Consider the following 20,009-nt stretch of genomic DNA (forward strand, 5'->3'; position numbering starts at 1 on the left):
TTCCCAACAGCATGTCCTTCTCCAAGTCATCATCATTTCAAACCTAAATTACTATAGAATATCCTAGCTAGCTTTTTTCTTCCAGCATTGCTTAGTTACTCCTTGTCTCCACATTGTATCCAATATGATTTTTGTAAAACACAAATCTGATTAGGTCATCCACCTGCTTAATTCCTTCCAGTGGCACTCCACTACATTTAGGGTAATGTCAAATCCCTTACATGTTTCCTTACCATCTGTTCCACTAGCCTCGTCACCATCATCTCTCCTCTCCACCTCTTAACCAGACCCTGCTAGGAACACCAACGGAACAATGTACCCCACTATGGTAGTTCACTAGTGCCCCACAAAAGTTCACGTTCACCCAGAACCTCTGAGTGTGACCTTGTTTGGAAATATGGTCTTTGTAGATGGAATCAGTTCAGAATCTTAAGATAAAATTATTCTGGATTTAGGATTGGCCCTAAATACAATGACTGATATGTTTATAAGAGGAGGAGAGAATATAGAGAAACACAGGGAAGAAGGTCATGTCAAGATGGAAGCAGAGATTGGAATTATGTTGCCTAAAATCAAGCAATACAAGGAGCCACTAGAAGCTGGAAAAAAAAAGAAGGATCCTCCTCTAGAGCCTTTGGAGGGAGAGTGACTCCTGGTACCTAGGTTTTGAGCTTCTATTCTCCATAACTATTATACAATGAATTTTTGTTGTTTTAAGCCACTCTGTTTATAGTTCTATGCCTCATATCTTAGACTTATTGCAATATATTAGTAGTTTCATTTCTATTTCACTAGACTATAAACTCCATAAAAGCAAGGAATAACTCCATTGTTTATAATGTTATGCTCATTGTCAAGGATTGCAATTGACATATGACAGGCAATTAGTAAATACAAGTATGTATACAAGAAAGAACAAATGAATTTTTCAAGATAGTAGATACCTATTGAGAACTAAGCAACATTATTATTTCATCTATACTCATTTTACTGGCAAAATCTTTATTATATGACATTTTATTGTTATTACAGTTTGATGCTCTTTTTTTTTTTTTTTTTTCTTGTAGGGACGGGGGTCTATGTTGCCCAGGCTGGTCTCAAAGTTCTGGCCTCAAGCAATTCTCCCATCTCAGACTCCAAAAGTGCTGAGATTACAGATATAAGCCACTGCACCTGGCCAGTTTGATGGCTTTAAATAACACTTATGAAAAAGAGTTTTAGGAGGTATCCATTGTTTTTATTTGCCTCCATATTCACCCTCTGTCTTGGTTCCAGAACTTTAAAGTTTCCTTTGGGACCTACTCTCTCCAAGTACAGGCAGTCTTTTGAGAACTGTTAATCAGTTGCCGTGGTTCTTGGCAGGGGGCGAATGACTCAAACTCAGCCATTCTGACTCCCTTTGTGAGTGTGAGAGGAAGAACATTAAAAAATACTATTGGTCCATATTTAGCTCCACAGAAGTACCCACTGCTGTTTCTCTCCACTTCCTAATCTCTAGATGCCTAGAACAGTCTGGCTCCTGTCTTTTCTGAGAACTGTTTCATCTGATTACCCTCAAATTTTATGTGCTAAGTTATATCCTTTCAGCAAAATGCATTTTTTTGTTTAAACAGACAGAACTAGTTTCTGTTACTTGTGATCTAAGAATAAGAGACTCTTCAAATGTAGATGTGGTTAGTACATAGCACAGATTGCTTGTATAAATAGGTGTTGTTTCACAGATGGTTGCCTGATCAAAAAGTTTCTAGTTTAGATTGTCAGGCTACCTAACTGATAAACTATGCAATTTAAAATTCATGATTTGCCAATTTCCTTCTCTAAGATAGCCACTTCCATTTTTTCATGCATTGTACATATTAATGCAAATCCTACTCTTCTCCCTCCTTTAGCTCAATCTTTACACACAAAAATTTTTCTCATGAAAATATTTTTTATTTTTCACCAAACTAAATTTTCTCAATATAAATCATGCTGTAAAAGCAAATTAAGCCATTTTATAAAGAATGTGACCTCTAAGAAAGTCAAGGCTTCGGTGTAATAAGTGATACATCATAGCATGAATAACTAGTTTAGACTAAAAAAGGCCTATAGTTTATCACTTTGCAACACAGAGACCAACATATTGATGAAAAACCACTTTTCTAGGTTTCATCATTTCATTCAAATAGCAATTAATTTATAAAGGGACTATTAATTATAGTTATATATTACATAAATATACAGAACTCTTTCTCTTCAAAGCTCTTCATTAAATAAAAAACAATGTTAACATTTATAGGTGAAGATTAATTTGAATATCATTAACACAGATGTATTACATATATAGATGTACTAAATAGACACTCTAAAAAGTCAGCGAAAGTAAAATCACTTTCTTCAATTTCTTCAATAACTTTATTTTGTGTTTTTGGTGGCTGCCATAACAAATTACCACAGTTACCAGTGGATGGCTTAAAATAACATAAATTTATTCTCTCATAGTTCGGGAAGCCAGAACTCTAAAATCAAGGTGTTGGAAACATAGCACTTTCTTCCCAGGCTGTAGTAAAAATTTTGTTCCTTGCTTCTTTTGGCTTCTGGTGACTCCTCCTTGGCTTGTGTCTGTATCACATCAGTCCCTGACTCTGTCTCCACATGGTCTTCTCCTCTATGTGTATCTTTTAAACACACATGTCTTTGGACTTACAGTTCATCCAGTTAATCCTGGATGATGACATCTAAAGATCCTAAATTATACCTGCATAGACTCTTTTTCCAAGTAATGTCACATTCACAATTATTGGAGGTTAAGATTTGAACATATCTTTTTGGAAGCCACCATTCAACTCACTACAGATGGGATGACATTTCCTAGATTTGGTTATAAAAGAACGTAGGTTCCATCATGGGTGATCACTTTTTCTTCTTTGGATTGATTGTTCACGACGAAGACAGCTTCCATATCATAAGGCAGCTCTGTGGAGGCTGAATCTGGAAGCGGCCTCTTCAGCCCCAGTTGGGCTGTGAATGACTGCAGCTGTAGCCAACAGCTTGACTGCAACATCATGAGAGACCTAGAGCCAGAGGTACCAGCTAAGCTGTGCCCACATTCCTGGTCCACAGGAACTGTGAGATAATTCATAAACACTGTATTAAGCTGGTAAGACTAAGTTGGCCAGTAATAATGAAGATAATTACACAATGGGCATAGATTCAATTTTTCATATCAGCAACATTTATGAAGTATCTTCTATGAAAAAAATTGCAGTGAGTTTTATTTAGATTTAAATTTATATCTGTAATTATAAATAATGACCCAGTCCTCAAGAATCTTATCGTCTCAGGGTATAGTAGACAAGCCCACACTATGTGTTATGACAAAGAAATGTACATGGTGTTAAGGTACACAGCACATAGAAGGATCTGGTCCAGATTCCAAAAGTTAGGAATGATATTCTAGAGAATTCTGAACTTGTAAAAAACGTACCTACTCATAGTTATGTATTAAATTCATTTTTCTACAAGATGGCAGATTGGAGGCACTGTTATCATGCCTCACTCACTTGGAAAAAGAAGAGTACGTAGATAATCACACTGTGAATTTTCTTACAAGAAGCAAGGTAGAAACTTAACAAGAAAACTGAAAGAAATCACAGATGCTTTGAAAGAAGTGGTAGGCTACAGCCTGCATCTTTTAAGCCAGGCAGAAAACCAAGTCCTCCGAATGTGGGAGTGGGATAAACTGCCTTCAGGGTATACACTCCTACTGCAGAACCTGGCAATCCAGGCTACAGGGGAAGGCCTTACCCTAACCAGTGCTGAGACTAATTTAGGGAGCAGTGGGCAATATAAAAGTGGGAGCAGCAGCAGGAAGAGACGTGTGCATTCCCAGTCTCCAGCACGGATGGAGGGAAACCATTCCTCATCCTACCTCACAGGAAATTTCGTGGAAGCCTGCCAGCTCACTCAGGTGACTGTGGCAGGTTGAGAGAAGTTCCCAACTGAAATTTACAATATAATCTCGAGCGGGGACAAATTCCTTTGGCCAGAAATGGGAGGCAAGTGGGAAGTGTGCTGCAGCCATGAATACAGGAGCTGGACGTTCCAGCTTTGCCGGCAGACTGGGAGGGCTGTGGCCTGAAAGCCATGGTTGCTGTCTCCACCAGGAAGGCTTATGGCCTCGGGCAGTTTTAAGTTCTGAATGCAAACTACCTGGAAACTTACCTTGCTGCTGCTAGTGGAACACTGCAGATGTGAGACCTGCCTTAGCCAGTGTGGTGAGCAGAGTGGAACATCCTGTCACCTGTTACTCCCCACTCCCCATATGGACTCTTCCGTACAGCAGAGGCAGCTGTGCTCCTCTCTGTAACATTACTCCAGTAGCCAAAGAACCATCCCTGGACCCTCACAGGAGCCCTTGTTTGTCCCACATGTGGAAAACCACAGCTCCGATCTTTCCCACCCAGCCCCCACCTGGCTTTGCCCCTCCAGCTGTTCTGGCAGCTTAACATGAAAGACAGAAATTTTGGCAGCTCTATGACCCCACCAATTACCTAAGAAACCAGAGTACTTCCCCTGGGTAGCATAAGAAGAGCACAAATCCCACCACTTCTACAGCATCCAGCACTCTTTTGCAAGCGCCACCTCCTGGCTGGAGGCCAACTGACACAGTCTATTATAGCACCTGCAGGCAGAATAACACAGCACCAAGGATGGAAAAACTTGTGTCTAACCTCAGCTGTCACTGTTGCCTGCAACACCCTGGCTAATCAGGAGGTCCTAAGTCTGTCCATGTGACCAGTTCATTACTACTACAACTGGCATTTGAGAAAGCCAACACACTAAGGCTATTTATAATCAATAAATCTCACAGAGGCTATGTTACCCCCCTGCTACCCCCACCAGAGTTGGCACTAGTACCTGCTTCTGGAAGACCTCAGAATAGGTCACATCACTGGATCCCTTGAAAATATCCCCACCACCAACCTAGAGTGTGGCAGCCCCACTGGGTGGCTAGACTCAGAGGAGCAGCAGCATTCACAGTAGTCTTGTCTTTAGAGATACTACTTCTAGCAGAATGAGGAGTGCACTATATCAAGGGAACACCTCATGGGACAAAAAAAATCTGGATGGCAGGACTTGAGTCGCAGAACTTTCTGCTGATGGGAAGCTCCTTTCAGCAAAGGCACAAATGCACTGCCAGGCTCAGTGGGGAAAGTCTGAAACTCCACCCCAACAGTAAGGCAGCCCTGGTGCTCATGAAGGGTCTTGGAGAAGAGGACTTGCTTTGCCCCTTGTCCACCACTGCAGACCCAGCTGGGACTTCTTCCATGGGAGGTCAGTATGAGTCCACCGAAGGACAGCCTTTCTAGAACAATTCAAGGGGATTATATCCCCACAGGTGGAGTGCACGCCAGGTTCGTGCTTGCACAAGTGTTAGAATTCCACTCTACTTGAAATATGCAGATTTGTGCAGATGAAAACTTGTGCTGGTCTGATCTGAATAGCCAAAATACTGAGTCAGTAGTGTAACTAGGAGGTGGACTGCTTTCCTGCTGGCCTGACAGGGGAGTTCAGGTGCCTCCGACCATTCCCCCTGATAAGACCTCAGTGTGTTTCACTGAGAGTTTCTCCACCTGCCTCTGTCAAGGCTGGGACCTCTGTCCACTACTGGATATTGCATTTATCCACCTGCTTTAGCCACAACCAGTTTCTACCCAGGGAAACCTTCTCTACTGGCCTGAAGCTGGAACTATTCAACACAGTAAATAAAATATTGTGGAAAAAATAAATACATAAAAATGTTCACAGAACAGGGGAATGAGATAAGCTTCAAGAGACCTTTGCCATTCCAACCCCATAGGAGATAGTGAACTTTTTCACACATCAAGCACATTGCGACTACAACCAGCATTTGAGAAACCCATCATACAAACACCCTCTATAACCAAGGAACTCATACAGAGACTTCACCCCTGGAAGCACCAAGAGCTGCATTAGGTTACCATAAACTATAAACATTAAAGTCACATCCTTAATGGAGACAAAAAGAATTTTTTTAAAAAATTCAAATCAAAAACAAATTAAAGAATAACAGAAGAAATAATCTACCCAAATGAGAAGGAATCAGAAAAATAATTCTGGCAATATGACAAAACAGGCTTCTATAACACCCCCAACTATAAAATCACAGTACCTCTCCAGAAATGGGTCCAAACCAAGATGAAATTTTTGAAATACCAAATAAAAAATTCAAAATGTTGATAATTAAGCTACTCAAGGAGATACAAGAGAAAGGTGAAAACTAAATTTTTTTAAAAATTCAGGATATGAATGAAAATTTTTCTAAAGAGAAAGATATTTTAAAGAAAACCCAACCTGAAATTCTGGAAAGACACATTTAGGGAATTACAAAATGCAGAGGAAAGTTTTAATAATAGACTAAACCAACTAGAAGACAGAATTTCAGAGCTCAAAGACAAAGCTTTTGAATTAGCCCAATCAGACAAAAATAAAGAAAAAATAAACAGAAGAAATGAATAATGTCTCTAAGAAATAAGGGATTACATAAAATGCTCAAACCTAAGAATAACTGGTGTTCCTACGGGAGAAAAAGCAAAAAGCTTGGAAAACTTACTTGAGTGAATAATTGAAGAAAACTTTCCTGGCCTTGCTAGAGATTTAGATATCTAAATATAAAAAGATCAAAGAACCCTGGGAGATTTATTGCAAAAAGGACATGACCAAGGCATACACTTATCAGGCTATCTAAAGCCAATGTTTAAAAAAAAGAATTCTAAGAGCAGTTAGACAAAAGCATCAGGTAACTTATAAAGGAAAGAAAACTTGTCAAACTGACGCAGACTTCTCAGCGGAAACCTTACCAGGCAGGAGGGACTGGTGTCCTATCTATACCTCCTTAAACAGAATAACTGTCAGCCAATAATTTTGTATCCAGTAAAACTAAATTTCATAAATTATGAACCAGAGCTGCCCTACAAGAAATGCTAAAAGGGTTTCTAAATCTTAAAAGAGAAGGTGAATATGCACCATATCAATTATCACCATACATCTTATGATTATGAATAATCACTATAAATCTTAAAAGAGAAGGTGAAAGCATAAAACTCAAGGTGCTTAAAAAACAATAACAAAGAAGAAAACAAAGTATCTAGGTAACAATCAACATAATAACCGGAACGGTACTTCACATCTCAATATTAACATTGAACATAAATGGCCTTAATGTTCCACTTAAAAGACACAAGTTGGTAGAATGAATAAAAAATCACAAACCAAATATCTGCTGTTTTCAAGAGACTCACCTAAGACATAAAGATTCATATAAACTCAGGGTAAAGAGGTGGATAAAGACATTTTATGCAAATGGGAACCAAAAGCAAGCAGGAGTAGTTATTCTTACATCAGATAAACATACTTTAAAGCAGAAAGAATAAAAAAAGAAGGTAATTATATAATAATAAAAAAATCAGTCTAGCAAAAAGATATTACAATCTTAAATTTATATGCATCTAACTCTAGAGATCCCAGATTTTAAAAATAATTACTACTAAATCTAAGAAATGAGATGGGTAGCAACATAGTAATTGCGGAGTACTTCAACATGGCACTGACAGCACTAGACAAATCATCAAGACAGAAAGACAAAAAAAATGGACTTAAGCTATACTCTAGAACAAATTGACCTAACAGATATTCACAGAACATTCTATCCAAAAAACACAGAATATACAGTCTTCTCATCAGCTCATGAAACATTCTCCAAGATAAACCATACGGTAGGCCACAGAACAAGTCTCAATAAATTTAAAATAATCACAATCATATCAACTTCTCAGACCACAGGAGAATAAAGCTAGAAATCACCTTTAAAAGGAACTCTCAAAATTATACAAATACATGGAAATTAAACAATCTGCTCCTGAATCATTTTTGAGTTAATAAGAAAATCAAGATGGAAATTTCAAAAAGCTTTGAAATGAAGCATAATAGTGACATAAGTTACTAAACTCTCTGAAGCAAAAGCAATGCTAAAAGCAAAATTTATAATGCTAAATACCTACATCAAAAATCTGAAAGATCACAAATTGACAACCTAATGTCACACCTCAAGGAAATAGAGAAACAAGAACAAACCAAACTCAAAACTAGTAGAAGATAAGGAATAATGAGGATCAGAGCAGAGATAAATGAAATTTAAGAAAACAATACAAATGATAAATAAAACAAAAAGCTGGTTCTCTGAAAAGATAAACAAACTTGATAGACCGTTAGCTAGATTAACAAAGAAGAGAAACGTTTCAAATAAGCTAAATTAAAAATGAAAATGGGACATTATAACCAACAACACTGAAATACAAAAGATCATTTGAGACTACTATGAATGCCTCTATGCACACAAACTAGGAAGTCTAGAGAAAATGGACAAATTCCTGAAAACATACAACTCTTCTAGATTAAATCAAGAAGAAATAAAAACCCTGAACAAACCAATAAAAAGCAGTGAAACTGAATTCATTACAAACAAAAACTGCCAACAATAAAAACCCAGGGCCAGGTGCATTCACAGCTGAATTCTACCAGACATTCAAAAAACAATTGATACCAATCTCAGTGAAAAGATTGAGAAAGAGGTAATCCTCCCTAACTTATTATATGAAGCCAGTGTCATGCTTCATATAATGTGAGGAAAGGACATAATAAAACAAGAAAACAATAGACCAGTATCCCTGATGAACATAGATGCAAAAATCCTCAATAGAATATTAGCTAACCAAATGCAACAGCACATCAAAAAAATAATACACCATGATCTAGTGGGTTTTCTCCCAGTGAAGCAGGAATGGTTTAACATACACAAGTCAATAAATGTAATACATCACCTAAAGAGAATTAAAAGCAAAAACCATATGAACATCTCAATAGATACACAAAAATCATTCAGTAAAGTCCAGTTTTCCTTTATGGTAAAACCCCTCAAAAAACTAGGCATAGAAGGTACATACCTCAAAATAATAAGTCATATAACACAAACCCACAGCCAAATCATACTGAATGGGGAAGAGTTTAAAGCATTTCCCTTAAGAACCTCAATGAGAAAAGCATGCCCATTTTCAGCACTTCTATTCAATATAGTACTGGAAGTCCTAGCCAGTGCAATAAGGCAAGATAAACAAATAATGGGCATCCAAATTGGAAAACAGGAAGTCAAGCCATCACTATTCACTGAGGATATAATTGTATACATAAAAAACCATGAAGACTCCTCCAAAAGACTCCTAGATTTGATAAACAAATTCAGTAAAGTCTCAGGTTACAAAATCAATGTACACAAATCAGTAGCACTGCTATATACCAACAACAACCACATTGAGAATCAAATCAAGAACTCAGTCTCTTTTACAATAGCTGCAAAAATTAAAATAAAATACCTAGGAATATACTTAACCAAAGATGTGGAAGATCTCTACAAAGAGAACTAAAAAGCACTGCTGAAAGAAATCATACATGACACCAACAAATGGAAACACATTCCATGCTCATGGATTGGAAGGAATAAATAATGTGAAAATGACCACACTGTCCAAGACAATTTACAGATTCAATGCAATTCCATCAAAATAGCAACATCATTTTCACAGAATTAGAAAAAAAACACAAAATTCATATGAAATGAAAAAAAGGGCTCAAACAGCCAAAGCAATCCTAAGCAAAAGAACAAATCTAGAGGCATTACATTTTCAATTATATTATAAGTTTACAGTTACCAAAACAGCATGGTACTGGCATAAAAGTAGACATATAGACCAATGGACCATAATAGAGAAGACAGAAATAGAGTCAAATACTTATAACCAACTGATCTTTGACAAAACATATACAAACATAAATTGGGGAACGGACACCCTACTTAATAAATGGTTCTGGGAAAACTGGATAGCTACATGTAGAAGAGTGAAACTGGATCCCTATCTCTCATCTTATTTTAAAAAAACAACTCAAGATGGGCCAAATCCTTAAATCTAAGACCTGAAACCATAAAAAACCTAGAAGATAACCTAGGAAAAACTCTTCTGACCATTAGCCTAGGCAAAGAATTTATGACTAAGACCACAAAAGCAAATGCAACAAAAACAAATATAAATAAATGGGACCTAATTAAACTAAGAACCTTCCATACAGCAAAAGAAACAATCAACAGAATAAACAGACAACACATAGAATGGGAGAAAATATTTGCAAACTACGCATCTGACAATGGACAAATATCCAAAATCCACAAGGTACTTAAATAAATCAGCAAGAAAAAAACATATAATCCCATCTAAAAGTAGGCAAATGACATACATAGATATTTCTCAAAAGCAGATAAACAAATACCCAACAAACATTTGAAAAAATGCTCAACATCACTAATCATCAGGGCAATGCCAATTAAATCCACAATGAGATGCCCTGCAAGAATAGCTATTATTAAAAAGTCAAAAGATGATAATAGATTTGGCGTGGAAGAGGCGAAAACAGAGCACATACATTGCTGGTGGGAATGTAAATCAATACAATATCTATGGAATACATTATGAACATTTCTTAAGGAACTAAAAGTATATCTAACATTTGATACAGCCATTCCACTACTGGGTACCTACCCAAAGTAAAAGAAGTCGTAACAAAAAGACACCTGCATGCGTATGTTTTTTGCAGCACAATTCACAAAGGCGAAGATATGGAACCAACGTAAGTGCCCATGGACCAATGAGTAAATAAAATGTGGTATATGTACACCATGAAATGCTACTCAGCCATTTAAAAAAAGAAGGATGAAATGATGTCTTTTGCAGCAACTTGGATGGAGCTCAAGGCCATTATTCCAAATAACTCAGGAATAAAAGAAACAAATCCCACATGTTCTCGCTTGGCTAAGCTACGGGTATGCAAAGGCATACAGACTGGTATAAGAGACTTTGGAGACTCTGGATAGCTACATCCAGAATGGGGAGGGTGGGAACTGGGTGAGGAATAAAAAAACTACATATTGGGTACAATGCACATTACTCGTGTGACAAGTGTGCAAAAATCTCAGACTTCACCACTATACAATTTATCCATGTAACTAAAAACCGCTGATACCCCAAGACCTACTGAAATTTTTTTAAAGAATTAATTCCCTTTATTTTTTAACAATTTAATATATGAGGTACCTCTAAGAGGTAAGGACACTTTTCCTATCCATTACACTAAGACTCATAATACAATTATCTCAGCTTTTAGAGAAAGAACATATATCCATTTTTGTGACTGCTGGAAAGTGTAAGGCTAAATTATATACATTGTAGTTATGAATGAAATCAGGTCTTTTATTTATATTTTTGTTTTGTTTGGTGTAAATTATATTTACTCTATTATACTTTTATTTTTAAAGGATGGAAATAATTTTTAGTAATAAATAAATGAATCCTTAATTAATCCTCAATAATATTCCTCAATTCTCAATAAGGAATTGCAATGAAATTTTAAAATGTTATGAGTGCTCTAGCAAAGGTTTGAACACAGGAAAGTGAAGCAGGAGAGAAAATTCTTCAGTGTTCAAAGCCAAACAAATTTTGCCAACAATAACAAAACCCACTTTTACTCTGTTTTCCCCATTTCTGTGCCTGTCATCAACATGCCCCTCTTGCCTAAGCAAAAAGCCTGTTTCTTTAACCCTCACTTAACTGCTTCTACTACTACCAAGTCTCATCTAACCACACCTTCTTTTTTACTTACATTTTTTTCACCCTAGACAAAGCTTCTATTGTTTCTTCTTGAATTATTTAAAAATTTTGAAACATTGCTTCTTGGGTAACCTTGATCAGACTTAATGTTTTTGGGGAAACCTAGTCTACTAGTAACTCAGTATCTGCATGCCAACATAATTATTACTCACTAGTCTTTACTTAAACATGATTCTCTTGTGCTTTCATGGTGTATTCTATTCATTTGTTTGTCATACAGGTACATCTGCTACATTATAAACTCCTCATGGGTAGAAATTATGTCTTCATTGTTTTATTTTCCTACAGTTCCTAGCTTAGTGCCTGGCAAGTAGCAAGGGTTCAGCAAATAGTGATCAAAATATAAGGAAAAGCCTGCGAACTAATCTGCCTTCCTTTGAGCTGCTCTCTCTTCATTAGTCTAACACACATATCACTTTTAAAATAAACTTTTTTTTTTTTTTTTAGATTTTTTGAGACAGAGTTTTGCTCTGTCACCCAGGCTGGAGGGCAGTGGTGTGATCATGTCTCACTGTGACCTTCACCTCCTAGGCTCAAGTGATCCTCCCACTTCAGCCTCTCAAGGAGCTGGGACTACAAGTATACACCATCCTGTCTGGCTAAGTTTTTCTACTTTTTTTTTTTTTGTAGACATGGGCTCTCACTATGTTTTCCAGGATGGTCTTGAACTCCTGGCCTCAAGCAATCCACCTGCCTCAGTCTCCCAAAGTGCTGGAATTACAGGCATGAGCCAACGCGGTTGGCCTAGATTAAACTTCTTAAAGGATAGCATGGTTCATCTGGCTCCCCTGCAATTGTTCCTCTCCATGTAATAATGAGACACAAATGCCTAGTTATAAGAATCCAAATCACAGAACACATTTCCAACTACTCTGCTATATCTAATCTCTCTTTCCAATTTCCTGAACATCCCATCCCTATGGTTTGCCAGCCAGGTACCTTTGCTCCAAGTTGACTCTCCATTTAAATGTTTGCCTGCCAGTGTTCCCCTCTACCTTAAAAAGCACAACTCAAGTGGTCTTTTGTTTGTGAAAGTGTTCCTCAATTCCCAAGCTGAAAGTGTTATAATTACAAACTGCCCTATTATTTTACTTCTTTCTTGACACTTAATACAGCCTACTTAAACATAAGAAACCAAAATGTATTTCTTATCTTGTCATATTTTATTGAAAGTTAGAGGTGACAAGGAACTATTTATGTGCCTTCCCTTCTCTAATGTTTACCATCCTCACTGCCATTGCTAATCACAGTGCTTCATAAGTATAAGTTTTCAATAAATATTAATTAGATAAATGTATACTTGATATTATTTCTAAATGGTGCATTTTTAAACAATGTGGAAGATTATACATATAAAATATACACTTTTCTTTATTTTTTTTTTTAGATGGAGTCTCACTCTTATTGGCCAGGCTAGAGTGCAGTGGTGCAACCTCGGCTCACTGCAAACTCTGCTTCCCGGGTTCAAGGGGATCTCCTGCCTCAGCCTCTCAAGTAGCTGAGATTACAGGCACTTGCCACCACACCCAGATAATTTTTGTATTTTTAGTAAAAACGGGGTTTCACCATGTTGGCCAGGCTGGTCTTGAACTCCTGACCTCAGGTAATCCACTGACTTGGCCTCCCAAAGTGCAGGATTACAGGCATGAGCCACCACACCCCGCCTTATAACATTCACTTTTCCTCTAGGCTTAGTTATGTAAGGGAATATATTGCTGAATAGATGTGAGAAAGAAATTGCTACTGCCTGCACCAAAATTTAAAATTTTAATTTAATTTTCATTTTTTTTCAACTTAAACTAGGTTTCATTAGGAAAATTATTTGAATGAGAAAACACTAATCAGTGATTCAATATTTTCAAAACTGGCTAATGAAAACTTGAACTTGTTACCACCTTCTACAGGTAAACTCAGCAATAACAATAAAAAGCCTTTAAAAGATCACAGTCATTGAGCCAGTGATACCAATTTTAGTAATGCTACTAATGCAAACCAAGTGATGTACATATCAATTTATCTAGAAGAATATTGACTGAACAATAAATACAAAATAAAAATATTTTAAAACATTATATATTAACAGATATAATAGAAAATACAAAACACTAATTCATATTCTCAAAGAATAGAACAAATTTGTTACACAATAACAAAGAAAATCAACAAAGTATATATATAATTGGTATGGTTTGGCTGTATCCCCACCCAAATCTCATCTTGAATTGTAATTCCCACAATTCCCACATGTCATGAGAGAAACCTTGTGGAAGGTGATTGAATCATGGAGGTGGGTCTTTCCTATGCTATTCTCGTGACAGTGAGTGGGACTCACGAGACCTGATGGTTTTAAAAATGGGAGTTTTCCTACACAAGCCCTCTTCTCTTGTCTGCTGCTGTGTGAGATGTGCCTTTCACCTTCTTCCATGGTTGTGAGGTCTCCCCAGCCACATGGAACTGTAAGTCCATTAAACCGCTTTCTTTTGTAAATTGTCCAGTCTTGGGTATGTTGTCATCAGCAGTGTGAAAACAGACTAATACAGTAAATTGGTACCAGGAGTTGGATACTGCTGAAAAGATACCTAAAGATGTAGAAGCAACTTTGGAACTGGTTAACAGGCAGAGGGTGGAACAGTTTGGAGGGCTCAGAAGAACACAGGAGAATGTGGGAAAGTTTGGAACTCCCTAAAGACTTGTTGAATGGCTTTGACCAAAATGCTGATAATGATACGGACAATGACATCCAGGCTGAAGTGGTCTCAGATGGAGATGAGGAACTTGTTGGGAACTGGAGCCAAGGTGACTCTTGTTATGTTTTAGGAAAGAGACTGGTGGCATTTTACTCCTGCCCTAGAGATTTGTGGAACTTTGAACTTGAGAGAGGTGATTTTGGGTATCTGGAGGAAGGAATGTCTAAGCAGCAAAGCATTCAAGAAGTGACTTGGGTGCTGTTAAAGACATTCAGTTTTATAAGGGAAGGAGAGCATAAAAGTTCAGAAAATTTGCAGTCTGACAATGCAATAGAAAAGAAAATCCCGTTTTCTGAGGAGAAATTCAAGCTAGCTACATAAATTTGCATAAGTAATAAGAAGCCAAATGTTAATCATCAAGATAATGAGGAAAATGTCTCCAAGGCCTGTCAGAGGTCTTCATGGCAACCCCGGAGGTTTAGGAGGAAAAAATGATTTCCGGGGCCAGGCCCAGGGTCCCTCTGCTTTATGAAGTCTAGGGACTTGATGGGCCTGCATCCCAGCTGCTCCAGCCGTGACTAAAAGTAGCCAAGGTATGGCTTGGCTGTTGCTTCAGAGGGTGCAAGCCCCAAGTCTTTGCAGCTTCCACATGGTATTGAGCCTGCGGATGCCCAGAAGTCAAGAATTGAGGTTTGGGAACCTCTGCCTAGATTTCAGAAGATGTATAGAAATGCCTGGATGTCCAGGCAGAAGTTTGCTGCAGGGGTAGGGTCCTCATGGAGAACCTCTCCTAGGGCAGCGTGGAAGGGAAATGTGGGGTCAGAGCCCCCACACAGAGTCCCTACTGGGGCACCACCTAGTGGAGCTGTGAGAAGAGGGCCACCATCCTCCAGACCCTAGAATGGTAGATCCACCAACAACTTGCACCCAGCACCTGGAAAAGACTCATACACTCAGTGCCAGCCCATGAAGGCAGCCAGGAAGGCAGCTATACCCTGCAAAGCCACAGAGGCAGAGCTGCCCAAGACCATGGGAACTCACCTCTTACATCAGCATGATCAGGATGTGAGACATAACATCAAAGGAGATCATTTTGGAGCTTTAAGATTTGACTGCCCCACTGGATTTTGGACCAGCATGGGGCCTGTAGCCCCTTTGCATTGGCCAATTTCTCCCATTTGGAATGGCTGTATCTACCAAATTCTTGTACTCTATTTTATCTGGGAAGTAACTAACTTGCTTTTGATTTTACAAGCTCATAGGCAGAAAGGACTTGCCTTGTCTCTAATGAGACTTCGGATTGTGGACTTTTGAGTTGACACTGAAATGAGTTAAGACTTTGGGGGATTGTTGGGAAGGCATGTTTGGTTTTGAAATGGGAGGACATGAGATTTGAGAGCGGCCAGGGATGGAATAATAAGGTTTGGCTGTGTCCCCACCCAAATCTTATCTTGATTTGTACCTCCCACAATTCCCACATGTTGTGGCAGGAACCTGGTGGGAGGTGATTGAATCATGGGGGTGAGTCTTTCCTGTGCTGTTCTCATGATAGTGAGTGGGTCTCACAAAATCTGATGGTTTTAAAAACAGGCGTTTCCCTGCACAAGCTCTCTTCTCTTGCCTGCTGCTGTGTGAGACGTGCCTTTCACCTTCCTCCATGATTATGAGACCTCCCCAGCCACGCAGAACTGTAAGTCCATTAAACGTCTTTCTCTTGTAAATGTCCCAGTCATGAGTATGTCTTTATCAGTTGCATGAAAATGAACTAAATATAATACTATCATTGTAACTTTGTTTAAAGGAAAAATCCAACAAAACAAAAATAAAATTATATAGAACAAAATGACGACAGAAGTTATTTTCAGAAAAAAGTCTCATCAGTGCTTTTAATTTTATTTTACTTTCATGAATTTTACTATTTTTTACAACATAAGACTATATTTTTAAACATTCAACACATAATAAAAGCATTTTTATAATTTCAAGTTCTTTTTGGAAATAATGGAAAATGTATAAACAATCATTTATTCTTACCTGGGTATGCTCAAATATAGTTGAAAGAAAATGGACACTTGACTTTATATAGCTTCTATCATACAGTTGCCATCAGAATTATTCTATCAGTTTCTCTCCTATGTATATCAGATGGAATCATAAATAACTAAAAAGAAAAATATAATTGGACTTAGAATTAATCAATAATTACATTTCTGTTTATTTTAATTTAGAAGTACAGCATATCTTTTAAAATTCTAATTATGCTTCTTGCAAATGTTCAAGAAAGTTACCAAATAATAGGGAAATAATGATAAAATATGTAAATATTTGGAAAAGATTATTACTGATACCTAGGTAATGGAAAATAGCAAGATTTGTAGACGATGTGTTAAATGTTTTAACTCACAGATATGTTACTATTAAAGCTTGGTGATAGTTCTTTAACAATATATGCCTTTCCCCCTTGAACAACAAGTAGCCCCAACTATCTCTTTCACATATTATTTATTTGGACTAACCAAGCACATACTCTGTTCATGATGATTAAGAAGGTGAAACTGAATTTTAGAAGGCACTGATTTACTTTCATTTTCATTCTACTTTGACTCTTATGGCAAGGCATTTAGATAGCTTATCCTTCTATTCATAATCATGCTATAACTAGAAGAGATATGTTAATTGGTTAAGACTTTTATATTTTTATTCCAACAAACAAAACAAAAATTATTTCTGGGTAGACACAACAGCACAAATTATATCTTCCTTTAATTATATTATTTCGAATGTACCACTGACATAAGTTCAAATAGTACCAGAAGAATTCACAGCATAGTATCTTTTGCCAAAACACTAAAAAGACCTGATCTTTTTGAGGGAGGGGGAAGAATGGAGAAACATATCTAAGTCTTGTGCCCTGCTTCCCATCATAACCTTGATACAAACCCCTTGATACAGACATTGATGATGCCACATCTATGTTTTTGACTTTCTTAAATAGATAGATCTCAAATATTATTTTATCCCTGCCTCTGTGTTTCAATCTAAGCCATATGAATACTTTGAAAGCCATCGTTTTCCATTTTAGCCACAATATTCTTCAGAAGCCTATTGACCTATTTGTTCAATGTATTTGTTTTCTTCTGTCTCAGCCTCCCGAGTAGCTGGGAATACAACTGTGTGGCATCATGCCCAGCTAATTTTTGTATTTTTAGTAGAGAGGGGATTTCGCCATGTTGGCCAGACTGGTCTCGAACTCCTGACCTCAGGTGATCTGCCCCCTTGGCCTCCCAAAGTGCTGGGTGGATTACAGGTGTGAGCCACCATGCCCAGCTTCTTTTTCATATTCTAACATGACTTTAGAGAGAAAGAAAGGATCTCAGTTTAGGTTGCCCCAGAGGCAAACATAGAGGTAATAATAACTTCAATGCAAGAAGTTTATTTGGGAGATGATCCCAGGAAATATTAGCAGGGATGAAAAGAAAGAAGTGAGACCTGGAGTGGAAAGACCTCTTACCAACACAGAGATCATTATCAGACCTGTAACACTATTGGCAACTGCAGCTTAATCTGGCTGGGGAAAATCAGATATCCACTGTGAAATACACCCCTCAGATATATCTCACTGTAAGAATGAGAACTAGCATATTTATACACCAATCCTCATTAGTCATTAGCTGAAGGTTGCTCCCAGGGGCATTAATTCCCTGGAACTTTCAGCCTATTCGGTTGGCAAAGTGGTCTCTTGTGGCCAAAGAATCCCTTAGGTAAAGAAATGCAGGATAAGCGTTAGAAATTTTGCCAGTCTGAACTACAGAACTAAAAGAGAGGTTATAGGCTGATCATCAACAGCATCTACTACAAAAAGCAACAATTTTAAATTTTGAATTAAAATATTAGCACAGTATATTTTAAGGCCATATATTGATATTTTTTAATTTTAGTGAAAAATAATGTTTGCTTACTCAGTAACACTATTATTTATTAAATCATATGTTATTTTCTTAGCATTCACTGGATCTTGGCATGTATGAATGATACAATTCATTTCACCTTGCTGTAAAATGTAAAGGTTGTATCATCACATACTTCCAGCTCTAAAAATAGATGTGTTTATCCTGGACAGGAAATTTCAAGCATGACACATAGTTAAAAGGTAAACTATAAAACCATGTCCTGATTTCCACAATCTTTTATCAGATCATGTTTTTCTTGTTTGTTGGTCTTAGATGAGAGGAGAGAAAAGGAAGAACAAAACTAGTTCTTTTTTAGGATGATATAGTTTTTCCATTTTTGTTTTGACAACTATTGAGCTTATGAACAGAAATTAGAGAGAAATAATTCGAGATAATTGTTATCAAAACTGTTCAATACATTTCATTCCAAAATTTTATAAAAGAAAATATTTTCCTTAAAATGGTCAATTCAATTTAATCAAGATAAATAACTGTTAATAAAACTCTTCAATAGATCTAATTCCAAAATTTAATAAAAGAAAATATTGTCCTTGAAATGGTCAATTCAATTTAACATCCCCGTAGCCTTTATTTTTATCCTACATTGACTGAAACCCAGTCATACTGCAGGAAATACTTTTCAAACTAGAATATTTTATGCAATGTGACAGAATAAAGAAGAGCACAAAAATACACACATCAAAAAATAAGAACTAACTTGTGCCTGCTTCTGTCTTTCTTCTTGCAGGAAATGACATATTTTCCAAATGGGATCTATTATTCTATGTCTGATATGATTAGATTTTTCATAGAAAGAGCACTTTGAATATTCTTGCAAAACTCAGATTGGCTTAGGGGCTGCTCTTTTGAACATATTTTTATTATAAAATATAAAATCCTGATTTCCAATTCAAATGCGCCTTAAAATTTTAGTATGAGCATAATGTGCTCAATTTGATACTGTTTTGCCACCATTTATTACACATTTTCACACAATTTGAAGACGTATATGAAATTAAATGAAACCAACTATTTCTTTACTAAAACTTCCTTTATCCCCAACAGTACCATTTAAGAAAAACATTATTAATGCTGCAATATGACAAAAATCTTCAATTTGTTAATATAACAGGTAAATCTTTAAATATTCTGTATGCAATAAACCAAGCAAAACAAACAAGTCAGGCCAAATTGTATTTCTACTTGTCATCATATGAAATACAGACCACCATTATCATGATCTTAAAATATTTTCAAAATCATCATTCTCTTTTTTACCTAAGTCCAAGAATTTAACAGTATTTAATCTAATTTGCAAAATGTTTTAGGAGTTTTCCTGGATATTTGTTTCTTATCCTCTATAGGCTCCCAAATTCAAAATATATAAAATCAGATCTTGGCCCTGATTTTCTTTTCTATTTTTTTCTTGTTTGTCCTGTGACTTTAAGTAAGTAAATAGTACAATCCCCACTGATTGCTCACACCTGAAATCTGGCATTATTAATCTCTCCTTTTTCCCTTACCACCTACATGCAGTTAAATAAATTCAATTCTACTTAATACAACAATCTCCAGTTTGTTTTCCCTCCCAGTTTACA

General features: G+C 36.9%; 1 protein-coding gene across 5 annotated transcripts in view; it reads right to left on the reverse strand.

Annotated features, from left to right (window-relative positions):
* Positions 1 to 20,009, reverse strand: part of GULP1 (GULP PTB domain containing engulfment adaptor 1) — a 317,880-nt gene that overhangs the window by 200,784 nt on the left and 97,087 nt on the right. For 4 of the 5 annotated variants that reach the window (XM_032755190.2, XM_032755188.2, XM_058440353.1 and 1 more), the window contains exon 2: positions 16,496 to 16,622. The gene's annotated coding sequence lies outside the window, so the exon portion shown is untranslated. Of the gene's footprint in view, positions 1 to 4,203; positions 4,442 to 16,495; positions 16,623 to 20,009 lie in introns of those variants that run through there. The other variant, XM_058440355.1, reaches the window with a different exon arrangement.

The sequence above is a fragment of the Hylobates moloch genome, unplaced genomic scaffold (genome assembly GCF_009828535.3).
Source record: "Hylobates moloch isolate HMO894 unplaced genomic scaffold, HMol_V3 SCAFFOLD_1, whole genome shotgun sequence".
In the NCBI taxonomy this organism is placed as follows: Eukaryota; Metazoa; Chordata; class Mammalia; order Primates; family Hylobatidae; genus Hylobates; species Hylobates moloch.